This window comes from Callithrix jacchus, chromosome 4, assembly GCF_049354715.1.
Source record: "Callithrix jacchus isolate 240 chromosome 4, calJac240_pri, whole genome shotgun sequence".
NCBI lineage: Eukaryota > Metazoa > Chordata > Mammalia > Primates > Cebidae > Callithrix > Callithrix jacchus.
In genome coordinates this window covers 37,956,248-37,979,588 of record NC_133505.1, presented here as the reverse complement: position 1 = coordinate 37,979,588, position 23,341 = coordinate 37,956,248, and the positions used below count along the sequence as shown (strand labels likewise).

At 41.6% G+C, this 23,341-nt stretch overlaps 1 protein-coding gene across 3 annotated transcripts in view; it reads right to left on the bottom strand.

The window, feature by feature from the left end:
• The window catches only part of LOC144576474 (serine/threonine-protein kinase MARK2-like), a 98,283-nt gene that overhangs the window by 7,464 nt on the left and 67,478 nt on the right, over positions 1-23,341 (bottom strand). The gene's annotated exons all lie outside the window — the stretch shown is intronic.

The window sequence follows — 23,341 nt, the reverse complement described above, 5'->3', positions numbered from 1 at the left end:
CTAGAGTAAAGGGAATCCACTCCTATTAAATACAACCAGTCATTTCGTCTCCCAAACACAGCAAGAGTAATTTTGTTTTGAAACACAGAGCTGAAAGTATATTGCCAATCCCATTTATCCTGCCTTCCATCTGCTTCTCTTTACCAGATCCCACTATTCTAAAGTGAAAGAGCAACACTCCCCCTGATCTCCTTACTATGGAATCTTGTTTGTCTTTCACTCTTCCTTTCTGGATGCAGAGTGGTGCACCTGCTGCTTTCTGTGTGTGCAATGCTCCTCCTCCACCAGCCCACCCTCCTCTTCAGCAGGTTAGTACCTGTCCACCAAGTTCAGGTTATCTCAGCCCAAACACGGCTTTCTGACTTAGCCAGCTAAGTTAGGTTAACATATTCATATAATTAAGATATTCATATAGAGTAGCCTTTCAAAATACCTATCACCGTTTACACACACACACACACACATACACACACACATACACACACACACACTTTTTAGACAGGGTCTCCCTCTGTTGCCCGGGTTGGAGTGCAGTGGTGTGACTTCTGCTCACTGCAACATCCACCTCCCAAGTTCAAGCAATCTGCCTGCCTCAGCCTTCATTTTTTGTTTGTTTTGAGACAGAGTCAGTCTCATTCTCTCACCCAGGCTGGAGTGCAGTGGCGTGATCTTGGCTCACTGCAACCTCTACCTCCCAGGTTCAAGCGATTCTTGTCCCTCAGCCTCTAGAGTAGCTGGAATTACAGGCACATGCCACCATGCTCAGCTTTCACCTCCTGCCATGATTTAGAAGAGACGGGGTTTCTTCATGTTGGTCAGATTGGTCTCACTCCTGACCTCCAAGTGATCCACACCTGCCTCCCGGCCTCCCAAAGTGCTGGAATTACAGGCGTGAGCCACTGTGCCCAGCCTACAGTTCATAATTACTTACTAACCTCTTCATCTGGGGAAAATCTGTTCCCCAATAAGACTGTAAACTCACAGAGGATAGAGGTAATTTATGGTTTGGATGTTCCCTGCAGAAGTCACATTGAAATTTAATTGCCACTATAACAGTATAAAGAGGTGGGACCTTTAAGAAGTGATTAGAGGCTCTCCCCTCATGAATGAATTAATGCCATTCCCTTGGGAGTGGGTTAGGAGTAAGTTCCAGATAAAATGAGTTCAACCCCCTTTCCTTTGCTCTCTCATGCTCTCTTATCCTTCCAGCTTTCACTGTGGGTGACACAGCATGAAAGCCCTTATCAGATGATCAGTCCCTTGACCTTAAACTCCCTAGCTTCCAGAGCCATAAGAAATAAATTTCTTTTCCTTATAAATGACCCAAACTGTGGTATTCGGTTATAGGAGCATAAAACAGACTAAGACAGGAGATAATGTGTTTTGCTTGAAATGGGATTCCCTCCACTTAACACTTCGTCTGTCACGTGGTTTGCTGAATGAATGAGTAGGAACAGCATAATTTGTACTGAGATTTGGCAGATGAATCAGAAGATATTGTAGAGAGACTGAGGGCTGGTAAGTGTGCTTGGTCAAAAGAATATGTGGTGGGGAGGCTGTGTGGAAGAAAGCATAGTATCACACATTTCTCATTTCCATTAAGCATTTTTCTACTTTTTCCATGTGTAAACTATAACACATTAATGACTATATGTGCATGTATATGTCTTTTTCTAGGGGATCTGCAAGAGACAAATACCACTGGTACATGAATAGTTTGGCAGAAGGCCATTTGCTTAAAGGAGAGGCTTCTTTTAGTACAGAGTTTAGATAACATTCTCCAAATCCTATGTTTAAGACACAAGTTTATGACCCAGCAACTCCACTCCTAGGTAGATTCCTAAAGAACTGAAAAAGAGGTATTCAAACTAAAGCTTGTGCATCCATGCTCATAGCATCACTATCTACGATAGCCAAAAATGGAAACAACCCAAAAGTCTATCGACTGGTAAGTGCTTAAAGAAACTGTGGTATAGTCATACAGTGGAATATTACGGAGCCATAAACAAGAATGAGGTACCGACATGTCCTATGAGGTGGATGAAACTTGAAAACCTGCTTAGTAAAAGAAGCCATACAAAAAAGTCACTTTTTTTTTTTTTAATGAAGTCTCACTCTGTCACCCAGGCTGGAGTGCAGTGGCACAATCTCAGCTCATTACAACCTCCACCTCCCGGATTCAAATGATTCTCCTGAGTCAGCCTTCTGAATAGCTGGGATTATAGACACATGCCAACACGTCCAGCTTATTTTTGTATTTTTACTAGAGACAGAGTTTCACCACATTGGTCAAGCTGGTCTTGAACTCCTGATCTCGTGATCTGCCCACCTCAGCCTCCCAGAGTGCTGGGATTACAGGTATGAGCCACCGCACCCAGCCTAAAAGTAGTATATGATTCCACTTACATGAACTATCTAGAATAGGTAAGTCTACAGAGACAAAGGTTGGTGGTTGCCAAGGACTAGGAGCAGGGGGAAGGGGAGTAGACTGCTTAATGGGTAAGTAAGTGGTTCCCTTTTGGGGGGGCAATGAAGATGCTTTAGAACTAGATAGAGGTGATGGTTGTACAATATTGTGAATTAGACACTATTGTTGTTGTTATTTTGAGGCAGGGTCTCGCTCTGTCACCCAGGATGGAGTACTACAGTGCAATTTTGCCTCACTGCAGCCTTGAGCCTCCAAGCTCAAACCACTCTCCCATCTCAGCCTCCCAAGTAGCTGGGACAACAAGCATGGGCCACCACACCCGCTAATTTGTTTATTTTTTGTAGAAACAGATCTATATACTCTTAAATCATGAAGTTTATGTTCTGTGAGCTTTACCCCAATAAAAACTGTTTAATATTTAAAAATATATTTAATAACTAGTCACTTTAGTAACCAGTTACTACAGAGATAATAGAAAGACATTGCAATCTTAATAACCGTCGTATATTTCTCTTGGATTAAGGTTATAACCAGTCCTCCCTCTTTTGGAGTTTCACATCCCGAGACTCAACCAACAGTAGATTGAAAATATTCTGAAAAAAACACCACAATGCAACAATAAAAAATAACACAAATTTTAAAACAATACAGCATAACCACTGTTGACATAGCATTTACATTGTAGTTGGTATTACAAGTGACTAGATATGACTTGAAGTATGCTAGAGGCTGTGTGTAAATGTCCTCCAAACAAGTCTATAAAAGACTGACTATAATCAGAGTTTGAAGGACTACTTTTCTTCAATTGGTTGGATTAAAAACCATTACCAACCTTTAATAATTTTCTGACTCCTGCAATTCACTTTAATGACTTATGATTATCATTATGCAAATAATTAGGATAAATTTTAATGAAAGGCTTTCTTTGTATGTGCTGCAAATGATTGCTATGGTTAATAAAATTCACCTATTTTACAATAGTAGAAAGAGGAAAAAGTTAGAATTGATTTTTTTAAAAAGACCATTAAGACCTTTGGAAGTGGGTATCTCACTGTATTCCCGATGTCACTGACTCTAAGGTGCAAATTTTTTTCCTGTTTTAACATTGCTGAACTCAGGGTGCCTGTGACAGGCACCGAGACCAGGCAGCTGTCAGGATGTAGCTGTAGCTGTCATTGCCTGCTCTGGTTCATCCAAAAGTGCTAAATCATGTCGGGGACCTGGGGGACAATTCCAGAGACAAGAGTGCGCTCTTTAAAGAACATTCTTGATTTTGAAACATGGACATTAATGAGTCAATGTCAAAAAATGTTTGTGAAGAGTTGAATTCGGAATGTGAAGTTGTCTCAGGAATGCTTAGACACTTTGTTTCAATTACATTTGACTTTTCATATGTGTGTGTACATACACACACACACACACACACACACACACATGATATAGAGGAATGTCTTTGCTAAATAAGCCTTAAGAAGCTATTTCAATGAGGGCCAAATAAAAATCGAAATGATAAACAAGTATTTAATCATCATTTAATTGGCAGCATTTTTTGTCTCCATAGAACATAAAATAATGGTGTTATATATTCAGTGATATAAAGTGTGGTTCATGGAACTCTGATAGAGTTCCCTGAAACTATTGCAAAGGGTCCACAAGCCAGAAGTGTATTGATGATAATACTAACATGTTATTTGCCTTTTCCAGTGTCTCGACATTGGTGATGATAGTGCAAAAGCAGTGATGAGTAAAACTGAAGTCATCTTCACACCAGTCAAGGCAGGACACCAAACTGCACCAGCAGTCACTGTATTTCTTAATGCTACACACTTGCAAAAACTAAAAAGAGAAAAAATAATAAAACCAGCTGTTCTTAACAGTGTTCTTGAAGCAGTAAAGATTGTTTATTTTATTACATCTCAACCTTTAAATCCATGACTTTTTGATAATTCTAGATGATGACACAGGAAACACACCGAAAGCAACTTCTGCCGCCTACAAAACTGCAGGCGACCCTTGAACACTGCAGGGGTTCCCTACGCAGTCAAAAGGCCACATGTAAGTTGTTTTTTGTCTGTGGGTTTTGTTGTTGTTGTTGTTGTTGTGTTTGTAGAGACAGAGTCTTACTATATTGCCCAGGCTGGTCTTGAACTCCTGGACTCAAACCATCTTCCTGCCTCAGCCTCTCAAAGTGCTGTCATTACAGGTATGAGCCACTGGGACAAGCAAAAATCCACTTGTAAGTTTTGAGAACCATGACCCCTGCTGCCCCCGTCCCCCCGCCGTTTTTGGTCTGCTGTGTTGACCTTGCCAGAACTGCCTGTGCATTTGGGCTACTTCCCTAGTCGCTGCCTTTTCAGCCCCGCCCACACAGGCACACAGGGACCCACGGCTGGCAGGCGAAGGCCCAGGACAGCCTTTTTACACTGCTATGTGCCAGAGGAGAAGGCGTGCCCCGCCCCTTGCGGCCTGTTTTGCCGTGGTTGCCGTGATGCCAGGACCATGTGCGCACCCTGGACCCCTTTCTTACTGCTGTTTTGACTAGGGAACGCCGGCGAGGCTAGCCGGGCTGTTGTACAGGCCACCGTGCCTTTTGGCTCCGTGCAGGCTTGGGCTATACCTTGCCCCCTCCCTGCTTTTTTTTTTTTTTTTTTAAGACAAGTCTTGCTCTGTCGCCAAGCGCCAGGCTGGAGTGCAGTGGCGCAATCTCGGCTTACTGCAACCTCTTCCTCCGGGTTCAAGCAATTCCCCTGCCTCGGCCTCCAGAGTAGCTGGGACTAACAGGTGTGCACCACCACGCCCAGCTAATTTTTGTATTTTAGTAGAGACCGGGTTTCACCATGTCGGCCAGGATGGTCTCGATCTCTTGACCTCATGATCCACGCGCCTTGGCCTCCCAAAGTGCTGGGATTACAGGCGTGAGCCACAGCCCCCGGCCCCTGCTGTTTTTTTCCAGCCTGCAGCGCCGGTGACAGTGGCCGCAGCACGTTCCTGGGCCCATCCCCGGGGCTGAGCCACGGTTTTCCAGTTTCAGTTCCCAAACGGCAAGGAGCGAAAGACCCGGGGAGAGTGTTTGCACTTTTTGCCCGGCAGGTTTAGTTTACTGCAAGAACACACGGCCGGGGACACCAGGTAACTGCAGACAGTGTTTGCCTGCCTTGCCTCCTGCAGGTTTTTGGCACAGAGGAGCAGAAAGCAAGTAGAGAGTTTGGAGGAAAAACTGCGCCTTTATTTTAACCTGGCCCTCGCCGCTTAAAGACAGGCTGGGTTTTGCCCCCGAGGCTTGGCGCCGCTACTTTGGTGTTTTTAAAGAGACAGACGGAATGGGAACGGTTTTACTTACAGTTTGAAGTTTTTTTTTTTTTTTCCTGTGTACCCCTCTCATGGCTGACTCGTCAAAATGTTTGCGGGTTTTGGGGTGCAGGGGAGCGCTTAGCTCCCCTGAGAGGACTATTTCCCAGGCTTTTGGTCTTTCACTCACCTGAGAATGGGAGAGGGGACCACGCGGGGCACAGCTTGTAAAGTAAATACCGGACCCCAAAAAGTTTTTGCAGAAAGTGATTTATTTAGGCAGAGAAAAAGGAGAGAGAAAAAGGCTTCCACGAAGAGTGTGGAAGGGACCCAAGTATGGAATCCAGGAGAGGAAATGCAGCTTTCACGAGGATTGTGGAAGGGGACCCCAGAGGGGGAAATCCGCCCTGATGAGGGAGACAGGGACTTTTAACCTGGGAGGAATTCCCACCTTTTCCAAGCCCCCTGGCCAATGAAAAGAGTTCCTCTAAACTTCCACTGGAGTGATTGATCTTTGGTCTTTTTCCCCCTGAAAGTTTAAAACAAAAACGGTTAAGTCTCCTGGATGGAGAGAGGAGAGAGGGGCATTAGGTAGTTCTTGCCCCTGAAACTGCACCCCCTTGTGGACCCAGAAAGAAAATACACTCCATCATGACTTCTCTGCTTCTTGGGAGCACTTCCAGCATTACTGGTGGCAATTCATGTGGGTCCCATAATGTTATTCAAGGTTTATGGTGTCGCCCTAAACATGATGAAAAATACGTAAGAACAAGAGATCACTTTTTACTGTGATACGAATTTTACTAGAGAGACAAACTGCTCATGTGGCATTTTAAGTGGATACACTTATGCGCACTGAAACAGCAGTAAGAGGTGGCTACAAAATTATTACAGTAGTACAGTATGTACTACAGTTAATTTTATGTAGTTGTGATTTAACACTGCATCTTTACTGCTTTTGTTTACATTTCTGTTGACTGGGAATGGAAACACATATGGTCTGCGTTTGTGTTTATAAGATTTGATAAATTTTAACTTTTTATCACTGATTTGTATATGTTTATGATAGTAAATTATAAACTAGCATCTACATATATTTCATGCATTTATGGCATACCTTTTTCTTAATTTTTCTGATATTTCTAGGCTACTTGGTTTGTCTGTGAGTTTTTTCAAGTTATTGCAAATCTCCAAAACAATTTTCACTATATGGAAAAAAAATCTATGCATAAGTGGACCTGCTCAGTTCAAACCTGTGTTGTTCCTGGGTCAGCTATACAATGGTTGTCTCAAGAGAAAGCCTCTGTGTTTGAATTGGCCGCTGCCCTAACCATTATTTGGTTTTGTTTCATAAAACACCATTTTTATTTGATTTTCTGCTAGCTGAATCTATTAATTACCCATAAAGGGGTGTTTAAAGTCTCCAAATATAATGGTGGATCCATCTGTTTCTCCTTACGGTTCTATCAGTTATTGTGTCATGTATTTTCATACTCTGTTGTAAGGGACATTCACAATTAAGGGTTATTACATCTTCCTGGAGAATTAATCCTTTTATTTTTATGGAATACTCCTCTTCATCCCCTCCAGCTTTCCTTGGCCTGAAGCCTGCTCTGTCTAAAGTTAATGTAGCTACTCTGCTGTCTTTTGATTAGTGTTAGCATGGTATATCTTTCTCCATCCTTTTACTTTTATATGCCTTTATAGTTAACATGAGTTTTTTTTATTTTCCTTTCCAACTTTTAGTTTCAAGGGGTACATGTGCAGGTTTGTTAAGTGGGCAACTTGCATATTGTGGGGAATTGGTGTACAGACAATTTTGTCACTCAGGTAATCAGCATAATACCCAATAGGTAGTTTTTCAGTCCTCACCCTCCACCCTCAAATTGGCCCCATTGTAAAAAGGAGTTTCTTGTTAGCAACATATAATTGGGTTTTGTTTCTTGATCCACTCTGACAGTCTGTCTTTTAACATTGTTGTGTGTTTTTTTTTAAGAGCAACTGACAGACAACTCAGATTCAGGCTTGAGTTTTTAGCAGATGTTTTCTGAAAAAAGAACCAAAAGTAAGGCTGACACTTCAAGGAAAACAACTGAAAGCCTTTGTTGCCAGTGATAAAATTAGAGCTTTCCATGAAAAAGTCAGAATTTTTAGAAACATGTTTGTGCCACTGTGAGCTTAAAAGCTCCATGATACTTAAAGACATTTTCAGTGAGATAGTGATATTAATCAATATAATTTTAAATATATAATATAATTTGTAAACTTTTGGAAGTTCTGCATGACTCAGTGATCTGATATTTCACAAATGAGCGGTGCATGATGTCACAAAATCACGTATGGTAAAATTCATTCGAAGTGCAAGATAGACCTAGGTATTTTAATGTAACAAATCATAAAATGTTTACTGCTATCACCCCAGATTGGTCTGTAGAATTAAGGACATCCCAATTAAAATCCCAACAGACTTTATTTTTATAAACATGACAAGCTAATTTTAAAATGTATGTGGAAATGCAAAGAAACCAGAGTAGCCAAAGCAATGTTGAAAAAGAAGTTGAAGAACTTACTAACTCATTTTAAGACTTTCTGTTACGCTACAGTAATCAAAATAGTTTCATATTAGTATCAAGATGGACATATAAATCAACGGAACAGAATAGAGACTCTAGAAATAAAATACACACACGTGTAACCAATAGATTTTTGACAAAGATGCCAAGGCAATTCAATGGGGTAGAGATAATCATTCAAGGTCGGGTGCGGTGGCTCAAGCCTGTAATCCCAGCACTTTGGGAGGCCGAGGCAGGTGGATCATGAGGTCAAGAGATCGAGACCATCCTGGTCAACATGGTGAAACCTCGTCTCTACTAAAAATACAAAAAAAAAAAATTAGCTGGGCATGGTGGCGTGTGCCTGTAATCCCAGCTACTCAGGAGTTTGAGGCAGGAGAATTGCTTGAACCCAGGAGGTGGAGGTTGCAGTGAGCCGAGATCACACCATTGCGCTCCAGCCTGGGTAACAAGAGCGAAACTCCATCTCAAAAAAAAAAAGAGAGAGAGAGAGAGAGATAATCATTCAAAGAAATGGTTCTGAAACAACCGGAGTGTCAGTTCCAAAAAAAAAAAAAAAAAAAAAAAAACACAAAACCTGAATCTTTATCTCACAATATCCACTAAATTTAATTCAAAATAAATCCTTAAATATACGAGCCAAAACTATAAAATTTCTACAGTAGGAGAATTTAGTGATCTTGAGTTTTGAAAAGAGTTTTTTAAAATAAATTAATTAAGGTCAGGCACACTTTGGGAGGCCAAGGTGGGCAGATCACCTGAGGCCAGGAGTTAGAGACCAGCCTGGTTAACATGGCGAGACCCCATCTCTACTAAAAAGTACAAAAATTAGCCAGGTGTGGTGGTGGGCACCTGTAATCCCAGCTACTCAGGAGGCTGAGGCAGGAGAATCACTTGAACCCGGGAGGCAGAAGTTGCAGTGAGTTGAGATTGCACCACTGCACTCCAGCCTGATCAACGAGAGCAAGACTCTGTCTCAAAAAATAATAATAATAATTAACCAAAATGTAGAACTTTTGCTTTTCAAAATGTTAAGAAAATTAAAAGGCAAGCCACAAACTGGGAGAAAATATTTGCCAAACACAGATGGATATCTTGAATATGTAAATAGTTCTTACAACAAGAAGATAAGTAATCTAATAAAAGGTGGGCATATGCTTTGTACAGATATTTCACCAAAATGCACCTCCAAAAGGCATTTAGTATATGAAAAGACACTCAATGTAGTCGCTAGGGAAATGAAATTTAAAATCACAATGAGATGTCATCTATACGTCCACCAGGATGGCTAAAATAGAGTGACAATACTAAGTATTGGAGAGTATGTAAAGCATTGGGATTCTCATGTGTTGCTGGCAGGAATGTTAAATGGTGCAGCTACTTCGGAAACTATTTTGACAGCTTCATAAACAGTTCAACCAATACCTTGTGACCCATCCATTCCACTCCTCGGTATTTACCCAACAGAAATGAAAACATATGTTCACACAAAAACTTGAACACATTTTTCCCTCTTATCTGCCCAAAATTTTCAGCAACCAGCCATGTGCATTTTATGAAGATTAACATTGACCCCAGTCTTACTGTTTGAGGAAGCTGTGTTGGTCAGGATACAGTAGGAAGACAGCAATCACCCCGGTTGGTTTAACAGAGAGAATGTAGTAACAAGAATTGCTAGCCAGATATGGAACAACTCAAAAGGCAAAAAGGAAGAGTAAGGTATCTCAGAGATGCCTCACACCTCCATAGGATGCTGCTGTCCCCCCAGGACTTAGGAAATAGAGAATAGGGTTGAAATGACTGAAACTCACAGGGTTGGAGAGTGGGTCGCTATAGACGGGAATTCAAACCTCTGAGGAGCGACTGTTGCTCGGATAATGCTGGTGCCTCAGAAATCTGGGAGAGGGTCCTCGGGAGCTGAGACCCAGACCTGTGAGGAAGGGAGGGAGTTCCCTGTTCAGTGAGGCCACATCTCTGGGCATGCGTGATAAGGCTGGTTCTCTACATTTTAGGAAGTCAGCAAATTGGAATCATGCGGCGTCTGGAGGGAACTGCTGCTGCCTATACAGCTAAGGTGACTGTGAAGCAGACGGAAAAGAGAGCACCCCGTCTGCCCCTCCAGCCCCACAGTCTCTCTCTAGCGCCCAATTGGCAGAGCCTAAAGGGAGCAACCAACACAGAGAAAGGTTTGCAGAGTGCCAGCATCACAAAACAGGATATGGAAGCATGGGTTCAAAGCCGAGAGACACTAGCTTAACAAATAACACACCAGCAGTGCTTAAATTCCAACTGTTTTTCTCAACGTAAGACTTAGTTTTATGTGTTGTAGTTCACATACATGATGATAGTAACGCGTATCATTCCTGATGGTCTCCCTCCTTCTACTGATGCTTATCTCCACAAACATAAAGAAGTTTGTCTTTATCCCCCAAATCCATTTGAAATGCCTCTCGTGGAGTATATTTATCAAATAAACTATTAATTAAATAACAGCAGCAAAAAGTTGCATGCTATTAGTTCAAACACAAGATCTTGCTCAGTTGCCCTGTGGTGTGACCATGCCTCACTGCAGACTCGATTTTCTGAGCTCAAGGATTCCTCTCAGCTCAGCCTCCCAAGTAGCTGGGACTACAGGCATGCACCACCACACCCGTCTAATTTTTGCATTTTTTTGTAGAGACAGGGTTTCACCATGTTGCCTCAGCTGGTCTCAAACTCCTGGGCTCAAGCAATCCACCAGCCTTGGCCTCCCAAAGTGATGAGATTACATGCATATGCCACTGTGCCTGGCCAGATTCAAACTTTAACATCTAACCAAGTGAACCCTTGTCTGAGGAATTGATGAGAACTAGCATGGATCATTTATTCCAGAGGAATTTTAAGATGTTCACTCTTTTGGTCCAAATGTAATGGTAGCTAAAGATGATGATTGTTGTGGGTGATGATATAAGATATAATTGATTAATTCTGAAATAATCCTTTACACATACCTGGGAATCGATGCCATAAATCATATAAGTGCTTCGTAAAGCAACTCAAAGCATCTCTGCACATAGTTGATTTGATCCAGTTAAAATTTTCTTAAAGCTCCAATAGATTACAAAATAGGGCTATTTCCTTTGATGTGCTCGATAAGAACATTAGACTGAATTTCAAATATGAATGCGCCAGCACAAAAGTTCTAAAAATTTTCTCACTTAATGTGAGGAGTCATGCCCAGCAAAAATCCTTCTGAAAGTCAAACAGAGCCCCACCTGTAACAGCTTCTTTTGGAAGGGGACATGTTGCAGGGTCTTCAGACCTCAGACCTTTAAGTCCAGCCCTAGATTGTTCTTTTAGGCTGAAGCATCCCTAGTCTCCTTTCAGATTTTCATTCTCTGGTGCTTTCTCTCTCACTGGTCTTGTGTTTTTCCTCTTCTTTCCAAATGCAGCCTTATTTTCAGCATTATATTTGATACCATGGAGAATACAAAAGGAATATAAGACACAGCTCCTGCCCACTGCTATTTTTAACCTAGTTGGGGATATAAGCCAACATCCATGAAACAATTAATTCATAAAGCAGTAGTACATATATAATATTATATATTAGCAGAACAAAGTACTCTTCTCCAACATAATACGATGTTCATTTCAGCCAAGCTAAGCCAAGCCAAAGAGTGTTTCAAGTAACCTAAAGAGCCTTATTTAAATATTTCCTTTACAATGTGTGAGACTTCCAGGATCAAATGACATTTTAATTTTTATTTTTTTTAATTTAGAGATGGGGCCTTGCTATGTTGCCCAGGATGGTCTTGAACTCCTGGGCTCAAATGATTCTCCCACCTCTCAAATAATATTTTTAAAAGGAGGCATATAAACTTGATGACTTTATGAACATTTCAGTTAATATTGTTCTTTAGTTTCTGAAATAGTAAATGCCACATAGCAAAATGCTGAAGAACAACTTTGTAAAGTTAAAGTTTTTATAGCCTTTCCTTTGTATGTTGCCAGTCAGCCTGACCACTGGCCTTTCTTTAACCTAAACCTGTTTTTGCAAAGAGCATTGCATTGTAAACAACAGTATATGTAATGTCACTCTAGAACTGACCCTTTCAATCTAAGAATTATTATCTGAAAGGAGGATCTGACCAAGAAGACTCAGAACAACACATTTTACTTGTGAGTAAAATCTAACAATGGATCCCTGCTTTATCCTATTCCCACCATGCTATGCTGTGGTTTGGACGTTTGTCCCCTCTAAAACTCATGTTGAAATCTGAGCCCCAGTGTAGTGGTGTTGGGGGTGGGCCTGGTGGAAGGTGTTTGGATCATGGAGGCAAATCCCTCGTGGATAGATTAATGGCCTCCCTCAGGGCGAGTGAATTGTCATTCTATTAATTCCCATCAGAGCTGGTTGTTAGAAAGAGCCTGGGACCCCCCACCCTCACCCCATCTCCCTTGCTTCCTCTCTCACTATCTCTTTGCACATACTGGCTCGCATTCCACTGTGAGTTGAAGCAACCTAAGGCTTTCAACAAGATGCCAATGCCCAATCTTGGACCTTCCAGCCACCAGAATTATGAGTCAAAGAACCTTTTATCTTTATAAATTACCCAGTCTCAGGTGTTTTTTACAACAACTCTAAACATATTAAGACATATCCTGAAATTCTGGAGAGACTGATGCCCAAATCATGAAATTTAAAGCTCAATAAAGTCATCACTTAATGTTCTGTAAACATATTCTGTTTTCAGTAAAATTGCTTTAAAATAACAGTGTTCTAATCAATGGCTATCACTAGAAAACATCAGAGAGCTGGAAACACTTCGCTTCCCCTTCCTTTGTATTCAGCCAACTTCATTACGCCTTCTGCCTAATAATTACAGAGATGGGTTTCATAACATAAAAATAATAGGCCTTACAAATTGCATGCTCTCCCAAGGAACTAGAGACGTATGTCATTTCATATATCAACATGAAAAACATGACTTCTGTTTAACTCAGGCACTGGAGTTCTAGAAATATAGTGAAATCATGCAACTTACTGGTAATTGGTAATGTATGCTGCACACACCCTTTGAAGTAACCACATGTTGAGAAATCCCATTTTAACCCTGCCTTGAGGAAACGAAATGGTATATTGTACCTCTCTCATTAGCTTCCTTTCTCCCCTGAACATGAGTCAATTCATGTATAACCATTACAGAAAAATGCCAGTGCCTCAGAAGTTTTTAAAGTATCTTTTTTGGCTTTATTATAATGGTAATAGTGCTTATCATAGAAAATTTGGAAAACAGGAAAACATATAAAGAAGAAAATAAGAATCATTTGCAAGCCCACAATTCTAAAATTATTACTTGCCAATAGTTTGCTTTCTCGTATTCCAATATTTTTATAAGTGTGTATTTTGCATAGTCGAGAAAACTGTGTGTTATTTGCCTACTGCTTTTTTCATTTAATGTAAACTTGTGAGCATTTTACCTTTTCATTAAAATCTTGGTAAATGTACTTGTAATGTGAGCGCACACTAATTTACCTCACATTTCCCTATCGATGAACAAGTTTAGATAGCCGACTTTTCCACCATCATCAGAAAATATAATGATAATATGCGCACACCTTTATTCCATGAACTGGAACCCAGACCTCTGATGAAGGGTAGGTCTTATTGGCCAAAGCTGTGTCTCTGAGGTTTTAGGAAAACAGTCTATAGAGTTACAAGGTCAAAGAATATAGACATGTTTAGAGCTCTTAATATATACCAGCCAACTGCTTTCCAGATTGCCCAGTTTACACTCCACTAGCACAGTGCAGGAAAACCCACTTCACTGTACACCACAGCTGTGGCAGCAGTGACTGTTAATATTTTTGAGGGTAAAACGATTTCTCAATATTATTTTGACTTATGCGATTGTATTACTGGTGAGTCTGGATGTTTTACTCTCAGGATATTTTAACTCAAAGGAAATGTATAAAAATGAAATTTTATAGAATATTTCTTTCTAAATTGACATGATGAATCCTCCTTTCTGCCAATTCTGAATACTTAAATGAAAAATTATTCAATTAGCATTCATAATTTGAAGGTTTCCTTTACCTTATTTTTTTAAGAGGCTTTGTTTAACATTCAATTATGGCTTAAAGCAAATTCTTCAGTCAAGGGAAGTTGGTCATTTTTTTTTTAAGCCATAAGACTTCAGTATGTTAGTAATTCCATATAGAAGTATATAGAACATGGGAAAACGCAAAAAAAAATCACATTTTAGAATTTTGCTAAAAATCTCTTTATCCAGCGGGGAGCCTGAGAGTGTACAATTAAGGAAAATAATTTGCATTTGCATGTCCGTGGCAAATGATGGCCTGTTCCAATCAACAGACTTTTCCTCATTGACTTCTCTACATATCTCCTGTGCTTTGAAGGTAGAACTTAACATTAACAAGGGATTGACTTTCCTTTTTGGCTCTTCTCTTTACAAACATCACTCATTCGTTCACAAATCTATTTTATAAAGGCTGCATTTTATTTTTAAGAAGTAGTTCAACATTCAAAATTATGTGAAATTTCAGGTGATTTCTTCAGAATTTCAATATACGCTAGCAAAATAAAGAGTTTAGATAAGAAGGCAACGGCCAACAGAAGCAAAGACAGGATCTGACCACAGCTTTGCCTCATAGGATGCGGATGTTCTGGCATAATCTCTGCCTCACTCCCACATAGACTTGCTTGACAGTAGCATTTCCTAAAGACATGCTAGCTAGGTGCACACCCTGTGCTGCTCTTTACATATATTATTTTTAAACCACACAACAGTGCTGCCAGCTATGTGTTATTATTCCCATTCTGTAAAGAAACCAAATCTTAGAGATGCTACAGCTAGGTTTACAACCTTGGTCTGTGTCATTCAGAATCTAGGAAAGCTTATTTTCTTTTTTCTTTTCTTTTCTTTTTTTTTTTTTGGGATGGAGTCTCACTTTGTTGTCCTGGCTGGAGTGCAGTGGTGTGATCTCCGCTCACTACAACCTCTGCTCCCAGGTTCAAGTGATTCTCTGCCTCAGCCTCCCAAGTAGCTGGGGTTACAGGCATGCACCACCACACCCAGATAATTTTTTTTTTTCTGTATTCTTAGTAGAGATGGGGTTTCACCCTGTTAGCCAGGCTGGTCTTGAACCCCTCACCTCAAGTGATCTGCCCACCTAAGCCTCCCAAAGTGCTGGGATTACAGGCGCAAGCCATTGCACCCAGCCTTTTTTTTTTTTTTTTAATATATGCACAAACAGTGCATAGAAATATACTACATCAGGCTGGGTGAGGTGGCTCATGCCTATAATCCCAGCACTTTGGGAGGCCAAGGCGGATGGATCTTCTGAGGTCAGGAGTTCAAGACCAGCTTGGCCAACATGGAGAAACCCCCTCTCTATTAAAAATACAAAATGAGCCGGGTATAGTGGCACATGCCTGCAATCCCAGCTACTCTGGAGGCTGAGGTAGGAGAATTGCTTGAACCCGGGAGAAGAGGTTGCGGTAAGCCAAGATTGTGCCATTGCACTCCAGCCTGGGTGACGAGTGAAACTCCATCTCAAAAAAAAAGAAACATACTACATCAAAAAATGAAATGCACACCGTTTCCCTAAACCTTTGAGGTCTCTAGTATGCTTCTTCTCATGACATACCCCACACACACCAGGTAGCCCCTCTCCTGATTTTGTGTTACCAATTGACTTGTTCTTCTTTGTAATCTTACTTTCTATGTCTGTATCTGTAAACATTATATATTTTAACTTTGCCTGTTTTTTATCTATATGAAAATCATAAATAGTGTCTTTCTCAGAAAAATTTCTTTGTCATTAATAAACCACAGACCTGTTACTGTACCCACAGTTCTAGAGGTTTAAAACCAGCCTAGGCCGGGCACAGTGGCTCACAACTGTAATCCCGGCCCTTTGGGAGGCCGAGGTGAGTGGATCACAAGGTCAGGAGTTCAAGATCAGCCTGCCCAATATGGTGAAATCCCATCTCTACTAAAAAATACGAAAACTAGCCGGGCATGGGGTGGGTGCCTGTAATCCCAGCTACTCAGGAGACTGAGGCAGGAGAATCGCTTGAAACTGGGAGGCGGAGGTTGCGATAAGCTGAGATGGCGCCACTGCACTCCAGCCTCGGCTAAAGAGCAAGACTCTGTCTCAAAAAAAAAAAAAAAAAGGAAAAGGAAAAGCAGCCTAAGTATAAGCCTAGATTCATGGTCATAAATAAGAATTGTGATGGGGTTCAGCACACACTACCCCACAATAGGGCACCTTGGCATTTCAGAAGACAACAGAAGCTGGAAGGTGTCCCCCACTTTCTTCCCCTGGTTCCTTTTCCTCTGATGTAGGTTGTAAATCTCTCACTCCAGGGGCCCACCATATACCTGGAGGAAAGGAATGTCCCCATCTGAAAACACAGAGACACAAAGAAGAATCCGAACAGGACTTGCTAAGCTCCCTCCTGTTTATAACCTTTAGATTATACCCCTTTATCCAAGCAGACTTCTGCGTGACTGTTCGTAAACATACACAGTTTTCCCTGTTTCTTTGGATCTTTATTTCTGAAGGTGTCTGAGTCACATAAAACTTCTTTCGTTTTGTTTGAGACAAGGTCTTGCTCTGTCAGTCAGGCTAGAGTGCAGGGGCGTGACCATGGCTTGCTGCTGCCTTGACCTCCTCCCACTGAGGATTCTCCCAAGTGATCCTCCTACCTTAGCCTCCCAAGTAGCTGCAGCTACAGGTGCATGCCACCACACCCAGCTCATTTTCAAACTTTTTGTAGGGATGGGGGTCTCACTATGTTGCTCAGGCCAGTCTTGAACTCCTGAACTTAGGCAATCATCCCACTTCAGCCTCCAAAGTGCTGGGATTACAGGTATGAGCCACTGTGCCCAGCCCTTGTCACATAGAATTATTTGAAGTAAATTTGCTGAACTCTTCTCTTGTTAAGCTCTCTCTTGTTATAGGAGTCTCAACCATGAGTCTCAACCTTGAACCTGGCAATGGGTGGGGAAAGAAAGCTTTTCTCTGCTATAATTGCCAGATTTAGCAAATGAAGGCAAATCTGTCCCATGCATGTTCTAGTGGGTATGTCCTGTGCAATATTTAGGGTGTATTTATACTTAAAAAGTATTTGTTCTTTGTCTGAAATTCAAATCTAACTGAGAATTCTGTATTTTATCTGTCAGACCCATTTTGAGGAGTCTTACTACATTAGTCTTTATTTATTTATTTATTTATTTATTTATTTATTTATTTTGAGATGGAGTCTCACTCTGTCACCCATGCTGAAGTGCAATGGTGCAGTCTCGGCTCACTGCAACCTCTGCCTCCTGGGTTCAAATGATTCTCTTGCTCAGCCTCTCAAGTAGCTGGGATTGCAGGCATGCGCCACCACACCTGGCTGATTTTTGTATTTTTAGTAGAGATGGGGTTTCGCCATGCTGGCCAGGCAGGTCTTGAACCCCTGACTTCATGTGATCCGCCCACCTCGGCCTCCCAAAATGCTAAGATTACAGGTGTCAGCCACCGCGCCCAGCCCCTACATCAGTCTTGACATCTGAAGACAAGCCTAGAAGGTAATTACCCTGGCAGGTAAGCCTTGAAGTGGTCCTGTAACTGCCCGGTTGGTTCTCCTTGCCCATTGCCTAGACAGAGCTGATTTATCGAGATGGGGGGATCACAACAGAGAAAGAATTTAGTTCATGCAGAGTTGGCTCTATGGGAGACCAGAATTTTATTATTACTCAAATCAGTCTCTCTGAGCATTCAGGGATCAGAGTTTTAAGGATAATTTGATGGGTAGGGGGCCAGTGAGTCAGGAGTGCTGATTGTTGGGTTGGAGATGAAATCATAGTGAGTTGAAGCTGTCCTCTTGTGCCGTCTGTCAGTCCCTGGGTGGGAGCCACAAGACAAGCTGAGCCAGCTTATCGATCTGGGTTTTGCCAGCTGATACATCCAGCACAGCATCTGCAAAATACCTCAAGCACTGATCTTAGATTTTACAATGGTGATTTATCCCCAGGAGTAATCTGAGGAGGTTCAGAACCTGAGAGTCTCCAGCTGCACAACTCCTAAACCATAATTTCTAATCTTGTGGCTAATCTGTTTGTCCTGTAAAGGCAGTCTAGTGCCCAAGTGGGAAAGGGGTTTGTTTTGGGAAAGGGCTGTCATCATCTTTGTTTCAAAGTTAAACTATAAACTAAGTTCCTCCCAAAGTTAGTTGAGCTGACACCAAGGAATGAACAAGGACAGCTTGGAGGCTGGAAGCAAGATGGAGTTGGCTAGGTCAGATCTCTTTCACTGTCATCATTTTCTGGGTTATAATATTTGCAAAGGTAGATTCAGTCCCTCACAATGTGGGGTGGAAATTACAAAAATCCTAAAATTAGGAAAACTGAGTCCTCTTTCCCTCATTGCCACTCCATCAGTTTTTGTTTATATGACCTTGGACACGTCACTCAAACCTTGTGAGCTTCGGTTTTCTCATCTTCAAAGCAGAGATCATAAGGGACTTTATCAAGAAGCTAAAAACAGCCAGGTGTGGTGGCTCACACTTGTAATCCCAGCACTTTGGGAGGCTGAGGTGGGCGGATCACAAAGTCAAGCGATCCCGACCATTCTGGCCAATAAGGTGAAACCCAGTCTCTCCTAAAATGCAAAAAATTAGCCGGGCGTGGTGGCACGTGCCTATAATCCCAGCTACTCAGAAGGCTGAGGCAGGGGAATCACTTGAACCCAGGGGGTGGAGAGGAGATTGCAGTGAGCCAAGATTTCACCACTGCACTCCAGCCTGGTGACAGAGCAAGACTCCATCTTAAAAAAAAAAAAAGGATAAATCCTTGTCTGTTATAAGAGAAACTCAATTGATCATTTATCATCTAGACTCAATAAAACAAGCAGTAATATCATGGGCACATCACTTGGAGATAGGGAGGTGACCTCCACTAAATCCTGAAATAGAAACTGTTAAGAGTTCTTAAAGGCTGCCTTTAGCTGCAGAACCAGGGGTGGCGTGTGGGAAGGAATAGACTGGGAACGTTCCTTCTCATGACAAGCTCTTTCATGGTATTTCATGTTTTTAACATCAACTTTACTTTGAAAAGTTTAAAATTGTTAAAACTGATTTTTGAAAACCGAGACTGAGTTTTAAAAGAATAATGAAACAGGGATAAATAGAATACCTCCCTCTCAAGGTTCAGGATGAACTGAGAACACTGTGTGAGAATGCTAAGACACACCAAAGATGCTATCCTGCCTGCCTTTTTAGAGGGAGGGAAGGGAGAATGTCGTCCTGCTGTCCCTGAAGAAACTGACGGCAGGAAAATGTTCCTCAGCATGTGTGATGGGTCACTCAACCCTGACGGCGCAGCGTCTGTTGAGTCCACGCTCAGTAGCTTATGACGCTGCTAAAGGACTTTATAAATAAATAAATAAATATATATATATATATATGTATATTTGAGACAGAGTTTTGCTCTCCTTACCCAGGCTGGAGTGCAATGGCGCGATCTCGGCTCACCGCAACCTCCGCCTGCTGGGTTCAGGCAATTCTCCTGCCTCAGCCTCCTGAGTAGCTGGCATTACAGGCACGCACCATGATGCCCAGCTAACTTTTTGTATTTTAGTAGAGACAGGGTTTCACCATGTTGACAAGGATGGTCTCGATCTCTTGACCTCGTGATCCACCCGCCTCGGCCTCCCAAAGTGCTGGGATTACAGGCATGAGCCACCGCGCCATATAAATATTTTTTATGCCAATGATGAACGCAAGTTACAGAATTTAAATACAAAGAGGAAAGCTCCTCCTGGGCTTCTGATGCAGGGCAGCATCTCCAGGAAGGCAGGGTGCCCCTTCCTCAGTTTGCATCTCAGGTAGGATAGACTCTCCCTACCCTCTCCAAAAAGGAGCTCAGTGCCAGGAGCATCCGAGCTGGGGACAAGACTGACGCGAGCTGCAGCGCCGTTTGGAGGCACACAGGGAAAATGAAATGAGGTGATGGCTCTGCAGCCTCAGGACCGGACCTCAGGCTGCGCTCTGCCCTCTAGTGTCTGTAGACGCTAGTTACACTTTGAAAATGCTCAAATGTGTCCGTGAGAACTTTTGAGTTACTTGAGAAAGAAACCAGAGAGAGAACTGAGAAATCGTTCAGATGGCACATTATTGAGACGTCAATGGGAGAGTGGGTTTCTGCTTCTTTGGATTCTGTCCTCTAAGCCAGTGGTTCCCTAGAAATTGGAAAAATAAGGCTAATACACAAAAATGCATTTAAGTTCGAGGATTGCCTTTCATACTGAGATTTCTGTTCTGCTGAATTCGGGGGGTCTTGTGAAAGTGACGGCAACTGGCAATTTTCTTTCCATGTCTCATCTCCTCTCCCAAATATTTTGGGAAGGTTTACTCATTTGTTACACACCTATTTCTAAGAACCGCTGTTCCCTCCCATCAAAACAGTCTTTCCAATTCATAAGCATGGAATTACTTTCGGTTGGAATGGATGTCCAGGATCATCAGATCCAGGGAAGATAAGATATCTCCTCTTCATGTTACAGATTTGAGACCTAGGCAAGACCAGTGATCTGTCTGCTATATAATTCAGTACTTTGCAGATGGCAGTAACTCAATAGGAAATGCTGTAAAGAATAAAGGTCATGGGTGGCAGATAAGGCCCAGAGCCCAGATATTCTGTCCTTTCACCACACCAGGATCATCAGATTTCTGGAAAGACATGGGCAGTCTGCTTAATTGAAAAACTGCCAGGTTTTCATAACAAGAAGGTGTTGGACTGGGGACAGGAACAGCAGGAATCCAGCGGGGAGAATTGGAGTTTGTCTTGCTGAAGGTGAGCCTTGGAAAGTCTCATTAGACATTATCATACTGCAGTGGGAGATGTGTGGGCAGGTGTTAGTGCCTCTGATGGTTTTCCCTATGGGCTGCGATGTTAATGAGACTGAGGGGTTGGAAGGAGTTACTTGGCAGGGAGTACAGAGGAAGACTTTGTGTTCTGCAGAAAGAGAATGGAGACATAAAGGCCTATGAGAAATGGGAACGTTCTATACCATGGAGGGAGCAAGGGGACAGAGCCTTAAAACTAACTTTGAGGTCAAGTGCCACATGGCTTTCAGAATAACCAGGGGCTCTGAGTGCAGGGAAGTGCCGAATACTTTGCACTGTTAATGTTTAAAAATGCCAAGCTGTGTGCCAAAATGCCCTCCAAACAGTTCTGTAATCTTATATTTTTGTAAATTCTATATTACAGTTTCAGAAAAAAACTGTTTCTAATCATTTATTTAATGTTTCGTGAGGACATAGAGAAAGTGAAACCCTCATGCCTTGCCAGTAGGAATATGAAATGATGCAATCTCTGTGGAAATCACTTTGGCAGTTCCTTAAAAAGTTAAATATAGAATTACCATATGACCCAGCAACTCCACTCCTAGGTAGATTCCTAAAAGAACTGAAAAAGAGGTATTCAAACTAAAGCTTGTGCATCGGTGCTCATAGCAGCACTATTTACAATAGCCAAAAATGGAAACAACCCAAAAGTCTATCGACTGGTAAGTGCTTAAAGAAACTGTGGTATAGTCATACAGTGGAATATTACGGAGCCATAAACAAGAATGAGGTACCGACATGTCCTATGAGGTAGATGAAACCTGAAAACCTGCTTAGTAAAAGAAGCCATACAAAAAAGTCACTTTTTTTTTTTTAATGAAGTCTCACTCTGTCACCCAGGCTGGAGTGCAGTGGCACAATCTCAGCTCATTACAACCTCCACCTCCCGGATTCAAATGATTCTCCTGAGTCAGCCTTCTGAATAGCTGGGATTATAGACACATGCCAACACGTCCAGCTTATTTTTGTATTTTTACTAGAGACAGAGTTTCACCACATTGGTCAAGCTGGTCTTGAACTCCTGATCTCGTGATCTGCCCACCTCAGCCTCCCAGAGTGCTGGGATTACAGGTATGAGCCACCGCACCCAGCCTAAAAGTAGTATATGATTCCACTTACATGAACTATCTAGAATAGGTAAGTCTACAGAGACAAAGGTTGGTGGTTGCCAAGGACTAGGAGCAGGGGGAAGGGGAGTAGACTGCTTAATGGGTAAGTAAGTGGTTCCCTTTTCGGGGGGCAATGAAGATGCTTTAGAACTAGATAGAGGTGATGGTTGTACAATATTGTGAATTAGACACTATTGTTGTTGTTATTTTGAGGCAGGGTCTCGCTCTGTCACCCAGGATGGAGTACTACAGTGCAATTTTGCCTCACTGCAGGCTTGAGCCTCCAAGCTCAAACCACTCTCCCATCTCAGCCTCCCAAGTAGCTGGGACAACAAGCATGGGCCACCACACCCGCTAATTTGTTTATTTTTTTGTAGAAACAGATCTGTATACTCTTAAATCATGAAGTTTATGTTCTGTGAGCTTTACCCCAATAAAAACTGTTTAATATTTAAAAATATATTTAATAACTAGTCACTTTAGTAACCAGTTACTACAGAGATAATAAAAAGACATTGCAATCTTAATAACCGTCGTATGTTTCTCTTGGATTAAGGTTATAACCAGTCCTCCCTCTTTTGGAGTTTCACATCCAGAGACTCAACCAACAGTAGATTGAAAATATTCTGAAAAAAACACCACAATACAACAATAAAAAATAACACAAATTTTTAAACAATACAGCATAACCACTGTTGACATAGCATTTACATTGTAGTTGGTATTACAAGTGACTAGATATGACTTGAAGTACGCTAGAGGCTGTGTGTAAATGTCCTCCAAACAAGTCTATAAAAGACTGACTATAATCAGAGTTTGAAGGACTATTTTTCTTCAGTTGGATGGATTAAAACTATTACCAACCTTTAATAATTTTCTGACCCCTGCAATTCATTTTAATGACTTATGATTATTATTGTGCAAATACTTAGGATAAATTTTAATGAAAGGCTTTCTTTTATGTGCTGCAAATGATTGCTATGGTTAATAAAATTCACCTATTTTACAATAGTAGAAAGAGGAAAAGTTAGAATTGATTTTT